We start from the raw sequence: 7,788 nt of genomic DNA, 5'->3' as shown, positions 1-7,788 counted from the left end.
AGCGTGGGGCGCGGGCCGACCAGCAAGATGCCGAGCCCCGCCGCCGCCGCCTGACAGACATGTTGGGGCCCCGCGCCTCCGCGCCCACTCCTCCGCCCTCGAATGGCGCTGAGGGCCCGCCGCCCGCCCGCCTGGCTTCCTGCTCTGCCCGCCCGCCGCTCCGCCCCCGCCCCCGCCGGCCCTCCGCCCCGCTCTAGGTCTATGTGACATTTGACCTTGGCCTGGCGCCACAGCGCGAACATGGACGCTGTCAAGGCCTTCAACCAGGAGCTCTTTTCACTTATGGGTATGAAACCTCCCATCTCTGGAGCCAAGATGATTCTCATCACAAAAGCTGCTATTAAAGCCATTAAGCGTCATAAACATGTAGTTCAAATAGTAGAAAAGTTCATCAAAAAGTGTAAACCAGAATACAAGGTTCCAGGGTTATATGTAATCGACTCAATTGTATGACAGTCTCATCACCAGTTTGGAACTGATAAAGATGTTTTGGGGCCAAGATTCTCTAAAAACATAACCGCCACATTCCAATATTTATATCTTTGTCCATCTGAAGATAAGAGTAAAATAGTCCGTGTGCTGAACCTTTGGCAAAAAAATGGAGTATTCAAAATTGAAATTATCCAGCCCCTTCTGGACATGGCACGGGAGCAGCAGCGCCGTCCCGGGCCCGACAGCGTCGCCAACAATGAAGGTTCACTGCCTCCTCCAGTTAAAGCTTCTTCTGAACCCCCACTGGTCACTACAAACTCTGTGCCATCCGTCCAGCAGCTGCCCAGTTCGGACGCTTTTGCTGCTGTGGCCCGGCTGTTTCAGACGACCCAAGGGCAGCAGCTTCAGCAGGTCCTTCAGACTTTTCAGCAGCCTCCAGAACCACAGCCTCCCGCCATTGACAATGCTGTGATGGCTCAGGCTCAGGCCGTCACAGCTCGGTTAATGACAACTCCGGCACCACCGCCTGAGCAGAAGGCCACGGCGTTTGACAAGAAGCTACTTGATCGATTTGATTATGACGATGAGCCAGAAGCTGTGGAAGAATCGAAGAAAGAAGATGCTGCTGCCGCTGCTGCCAGTACCACCTCTGCTGCTGCCGCACCTGCTGCTGCCCCGGCCCCGCCGCTGCTGCCCTGCCCGCTGCATCTCCACCGCAGGCGCCCTTTGGGTATCCTGGAGATGGCATGCAGCAACCAGCGTATCCCCAACATCAGAATATGGATCCGTTTCAGCCACCGATGATGGCAATGCAACAGGACCCAGTGCACCATCAGGTACAGGTTCCACTTCCTCCTAATGGACAGATGCCAGGGTTCAGCCTTCTGCCCCCGCCTGCGTTCCCTGCCCTGGCTCCGCCTGTGCTTCCTCCCGCTGCCCCCGTGCAGCAGCAGTTCCAGGCCCCCTTCCCGGCCCCCAGTGAGCCGCTCGCACAGAAAGCCCAGCAGGAAATGAAAGTAGAACACCCTTGTATTCAAGAGGTGAAGCGGCATATGTCTGATAACAGAAAGTCGCGATCTAGGTCACCAAAAAGGAGGCGCTCTCGATCTGGTTCTAGATCTCGACGGTCTCGGCATCAACGCTCTCGATCTCGGTCCCGGGACAGACGCCGCCATTCTCCTCGCTCTCGATCCCAAGAAAGACGGGACCGAGAGAAAGAGAGAGAGGGCTGGCAGAAAGGCCTTCCTCCCGTCAAGTCCGAGACCGCGAGCGTTTGTTGCACTACACTCTGGGTGGGACAGCTGGACAAAAGGACGACTCAGCAGGACGTTCCAGTCTCTTAGAAGAGTTTGGTCCAATTGAATCGATTAATATGATTCCTCCCAGAGGCTGTGCCTACATTGTTATGGTGCATAGGCAAGACGCCTACCACGCCCTGCAGAAGCGGAGCCGAGGGAACTATAAAGTGAACCAGAAGTCCATAAAGATCGTCTGGGCCTTAAACACAGGCATCAAGGCGGACTCCAAGCAGTACTGGGACGTGGAGCTGGGTGTGACCTACGTTCCTTGGGACAAAGTGAAGCCTGAGGAGCTGGAGGGCTTTTGTGAAGGAGGCATGTTGGACAGCGACACGCTTAACCCAGAGTGGAAAGGAATTCCCAAGAAGCATGAGAATGAAGTTGCTCAGAATGGAGGGGCAGAAAGCTCACATGCAGAACCAGTGTCACCCATACCCAAGCCTTTGCCGGTGCCCGTCCCTCCTATTCCCGTCCCTGCACCTATCACAGTACCTCCTCCACAGGTCCCCCCACATCAGCCAGGGCCTCCTGTGGTTGGTGCTCTCCAGCCATCCACTTTCACGCCGCCTCTGGGAATTCTGCGCTGGGCTTCGGTCCTGGCGTTCCTCCGCCGCCTCTTCCTCCACCCCTTTTACGCCCAGGATTCAACCCAATGCATTTACCACCAGGTTTTCTTCCTCCCGGACCGCCACCTCCTATAACTCCACCCGTGTCCATTCCTCCTCCTCACACACCACCAATGAGCATCCCAAACTCTACTATCGCTGGTAAAAGCGAAGACCCCACCAAAGACTTTTCTATTGGAAATCCCATTCCAACAGTGGTTTCTGGGGCTAGAGGAAACGCCTAGTCTGGTGATGGTGTGAACATGTACGGCTCTGCAGCGCCGCCCGCCTTGCCCACGAGTCTGCTCACCCCTCCAGTCGGTCACCCAGCCTGTCTCGCTTCTGGGTTCTCAAGCAGTTGCGCCTGGGCCTGTGATTGGGCTCCAGGCGCCATCCACGGGCCTCCTCGGGGCGCGGCCCGGGCTGATCCCCCTGCAGCGCCTGCTGGGAATGCCTCCGCCTCACCTGCAGCGCTTCCCTCTGATGCTGCCCTGGCCCATGCCGCCCCACATGATGCACCCAGGCCCGCCACTCGGACCAGGGGGCTTCGGGATGCCCCCGCCCCATGGAGTGAAAGGCCTCTTCCCACCACTCGGCCCCTTCGTGCGGCCCAGTGGCATGCCGGGGCTCGGGTGCCCGGGGCCAGGCCGGGGGGGGGGGGGGGGGGGGGGGCTGAAGATAGAGAGGGGAGGCAGCAGCAGCCGCCGCCGCCAGCCCAGCAGCAGCCCCCGACGCAGCAGCCGCAGCCATTCAGGAATGACAACCGCCAGCAGCAGTTCAGTACCAAGAGCGTTTTGGAAGGAGGTCCTTCGGAAATAGGGTGGACAGCGAGCAGGACCGCTATGGGAGCCGCGGCAACTGGAGGGAGAACAGCGGCCGGGAGAGGAGACAGTGGGGACGGAGGAACCCTGAGCGGGACAGACACAGAGACACGGAGGACAGAGGCCAGCGGGCTGGCGGGCACTGCGACCACGACCGAGAGAGAGATTCGAGGGATAGAGAGTCCCGCAGAGAGAAGGAGGAGGCCCGGGCCAAGGAGAAGGCCGAGGGGGCCGACAGGGCCGCAGAGCCGCCCCCGACCCAGGCGGGGAGCGCAGACCCAGCCCCGGACCCCGCCAAGGGGGCGCCTGAGCTGGCGCCTGCCCCGCCTGCTGAAGAGCGGCCCGCAGAGGCTACCTCGCCCGCAGACCCCGAGAAGGCCCCCTCGGCGGCCGAGGCCCGCTAGCCGGCTGGCCGCCCGGGAAGGACGCACGCTGGGGTACAGTGTACAGATGCTGTATCATACTGGCTCCCGCTGGCCGCCCCTGGGAGTGGTGGGGCGCTGTAAGCAATTTGATAGCCACAAAATAACAAAAAATACTGAAAATATGAATAAATATTACCCTTTTTGCTGTAACTTTTTTAACGTTTTGACTTTAAAAAGTTTACAAATCGTAATTAGAAGTGCTCTCTATTTTTTTTTTAATTTAAGACAAGGTTAACAGTGAAAGCTCAACAATAGGGATATTTTCAATAAACTCTATTTTCGTAACAAAAAATATATATTTTAAAAAAACAACCAACCAACCACAAAAACTGTCTATTATACCAAGCAGATTTATTTCTGTTTATTCCCCATCAGTGCCTTCCTAGTAGTATTGACTTTGCTTTAAAACAGTTGGATTAAACTAAGATTAATAACAGAGATTAATGCAAAGGCAACCTTCCTGCTGCTTTCCCATTGGGGTGGGACATTTCCAACCCAAGTGTATAATGCTATAGCTCTCATTAAATGCACACCATGCGAGGGGGAGTCAGTTTAACACCTAGGAAGGAATGCCAATGGGTGGAAGATCAATATAAACAGAATTTATTTTTGTTCCTTAAAAAATGTGAATGCTGTGAATATAAATGTTTTTTGTTTTTATTTGGCCTTTAAAATTGTCTTTATTTCTTTTTTTTAATATATTTTATTGATTTTTTACAGAGAGGAAGGGAGAGGGACAGAGAGTTAGAAACATCGATGAGAGAGAAACATCGATCAGCTGCCTCCTGCACACCTCCCACTGGGGATGTGCCCGCAACCCAGGTACATGCCCTTGACCGGAATCGAACCTGGGACCTTTCAGTCCGCAGGCCGACACTCTATCCACTGAGCCAAACCGGTTTCGGCTTAAAATTGTCTTTATTTCTTATAATTCATTTAAAACCATCCACCTGAGGATTAACTCCCACAGATGCACCTGGAGCCCAAATCCCTCCCCAAGCAAACCAGATGGTCCCATGAACTCCCCAACCTTTGTCCCTGCAATCCTGTACCTGGGCTGGGTCCCTCCCTTTCCCCATTCACACTGAGCATGAACCTGAAACGTGGGTGCCCCCTGCATAATGCACCCTGGTCTGAGAGGTTTCAGGTTCCAGGGGCCCAGTTGGAAGCCCTTATTAGGTACACCTAGTGAGCAAGGTCACTACAGAGGCACATCTCAGGTGTGCTAGAGTCATTGGTGCAAAGGCGGATGGTCCTGCGTTGTCCTAACTCCCTCAGTGTCTCCATGAGCTCAGCCCTGATCAGGACCACTCTCTCCTGGTCCACAGTCTTCTGGGGCCCGTAACACTCCAGGGGGACTGGGTAATACTCCAACTCTAAACTGCGCAGCTCAGCTGTGTGGTGCAGCAGCTTCTTTAAGGTGGCCACGGAGAGGCTGTTCTCAGTGATGGTGAATTCCCTGAGCTGGTGACAGTGGCTCAGGACAGGCAGGATGGCCTCAAATTGGCAGTCCACCATCACACAGTTATCTAGGTGCAGGTCCTGGAGGGTGGGTGCCACTGCCTCCAGCAGAGCTCGGAGGGGCTTGGGGCCAAAATCAGCGAGTTTGGCGAAATACAAACACAGGGACTTCAGCTGCCTGAGGTTCGGGCACTGGAACAGGTGTGTCAGGTCTGATTGCCTCAGCTGCTGGCAACTGCCTATGAGGAGTTCGTCCAAGGGGGTCTGCAGGCGCCTGAGCATCTCTTCCAGACGGTCTCGGAGGAAGGAGGGAGAGTGCAAGTAGAGCTTCTTGAGGTGCCACAGATTGCCCATCTGAGAGAGGAATCGGGAAACGTATACCTGCTCCTCCTGCTCCTCCTGCTCCTCCCTTTCCCATTCCTGTTCCTCACTCTCCCACTCCTACTCGGCTCCCTCCGACTTCCTCAAATATTCCTCCTCCAAGTCCTCCATCTTTTCCTTCTGTTCCTCTTGCTCCTCTTCCTCCTGCACTTCCTCCTCCTCTTCCATTTCCACCTCCTCCATTTCTCCCTCTTCCTCCTCCTCCTCCTGTTCATTCTTCCCCTCACGTAACACCTTGATGTGGTTGAGAGAGAGACTCTGCAGGTTAGTCATCTGACCCAGGTAGTTAGCAAATGCCCCCAGGGTGGGCAGGTCCCAGGTGCAGAACACTTGCACCTCCTGGATGCAGTCCAGCTGCACCCTATCCAGGACCTTCCTGGCTCTCTGGAGGGGAAATTCATAAAATTTCAACATCTTGCAGCACAGGTGTACCACAGCTTCCCTCTGCTGCTGGGCCCATTGGATGACGTACATGTAAAACTTAAATGTGCCCATTTCACTGAAATTAATGTCTAAAACCACCTTCAAGTGAGGCAAGGCGTGGTCCGTGTTGGGGCTGGAGCAGTGCACAGCCACTAAAACCAGCCCACATTCAAGGACAGGAGAATCGGAACCTTTCGAAGGGAGGCACCTCAAAGAGTATGTGGACATATTTAAAAATCAACATGACACTAATGACAGTATCAGTGGAAATGTAATCATTTCATGCCTGTGCTCATTTGCCTTTAAATATTTACAGACTTCAAACTCCTACAGTACCCTCTCAGAATATGCTGCATAGAAATGAGCTGTTACCTCTGACACTTCTTTCTTACTGCTTTTCTCTTCCCTACTATAGATATTCTGTGGATATTTTATGTGGTACTTCATAACATAATAAGTCATTTATCCATTAAAAAGGGGGGGTGGGATTTTATTGAGTGTGGACCAAGAAAAGGACCAGGTCCTGAGGCATGAAGTCTAAATTACCAGCAGCTTCACTAGGTGGAGAAAGTAACACATCCACTGACTTGGAGTTGAAAAGTGCCTTTATACATTTTTGGGGGGGCAGAGGGGTGGTGGTGGTGGAAAGATGTAAGTTGGTTTGAAATAATTTACATTGGCTACAGATAACAGGTTGTGGAAAGGTCATGTGGGGTTGGGGGAAGGGCGGGGGCATGGTCTATAAGGAAGAAATATTCACTACATTTGATTGGTTGTGGTCAATAATCTTGAGGGCTCATGCATATTCAGGATGCCCTATGTCTAGTCCTCAGCTAATAGATGCCTGGAGGTTGGCTCAGAGGACCAACATCAGGAATGTAAACAGTCTTTTTAAAAATATTTCATTGACTTTTTACAGAGAGGAAGGGAGAGGAATAGAGAGTTAGAAACATCAATCAGCTGCCTTCTGCACACCCCCTACTGGAGATGTGCCCACAACAAAGGTACATGCCCTTGACCAGAATTGAACCCGGGACCCTTCAGTCTACAGGCCGACTCTCTATCCACTGAGCCAAACCGGTTATGGCTGTTCGGAATTTTAAAGGCTGAAAACAAGTGTCAGCTGAACTGTGTTATCCTCTAAGACAATGGTTCTCAACCTTGGCTGCACATTAGAATCACCTGGGAATCTTTTTAAAATCCTGATTTCTGGGCCTCAACCTCTGGAAATTCTGTTTGTTACTAATGTTGCGGCCATACCCCATAACAAAGAAACAGAATTGACTTTGAAGAGGCAAATTCTTCTGTTTTGGAGAGAGCCATGTGATTTTCATGACAAGAAATCACTAGTGGTTAAGATGATCAATATTAAAATATTAAAGATCAGAGAGGAAATAAATGACATAGAGACCAAAAAAAAAACAACCCAAAAAACAAAAAATACAATACAAATGATAAATAAAACCAAGAGCTGGTTCTTTGAAAGGATAAACAAGATTGAGGAACCTCTAGTCAGGCTCACCAAGAAGCAAAGAGAGAGGACCAAATATATCTACACTAATAAAAGAGAAAAATGGTAATTAGCGTATGAGCTACCCTTTTCATTGGCTAATCAGGGCTATATGCAAATTAACTGCCAACTAAGATTGGCAGTTAACTGCCAACAAGATGGCAGTTAATTTGCATATGTAGGCACAATGCAGGGAGGCAAAAGGGAAAGCAGGAAGAAGCCCCCTGCCACTGATAGTGATTGGAAACCCAGGGGGGAGCTAAGAGCTGGGGGGCAGGGCAAAGGCAGCCCTGGGGCCGCCTTTGCCCTGCCCCCCAGCCATGATCGGAGAATCAGGTGCCTTTTCTGCCCTGGCCAGTGATAGCAGGAAGTAGGGGTGGAGCCAGCGATGGGAGCTGGGCACGGTTGAAGCTGGCAGTCCCAGGAGCTAGG

The 7,788-nt window shown here is 52.5% G+C and overlaps 1 pseudogene; it reads left to right on the top strand.

Moving 5' to 3' along the window:
- Positions 1-231: 231 nt before the first annotated feature.
- LOC132237572 (SR-related and CTD-associated factor 4-like) lies at positions 232-3,669 on the top strand (annotated as a pseudogene).
- The last annotated feature ends 4,119 nt before the right edge of the window (positions 3,670-7,788 follow it).

Source organism: Myotis daubentonii, chromosome 6 (assembly GCF_963259705.1).
Source record: "Myotis daubentonii chromosome 6, mMyoDau2.1, whole genome shotgun sequence".
Taxonomy (NCBI): Eukaryota; Metazoa; Chordata; class Mammalia; order Chiroptera; family Vespertilionidae; genus Myotis; species Myotis daubentonii.
This window is presented reverse-complemented; position numbering and strand designations above follow the sequence as displayed.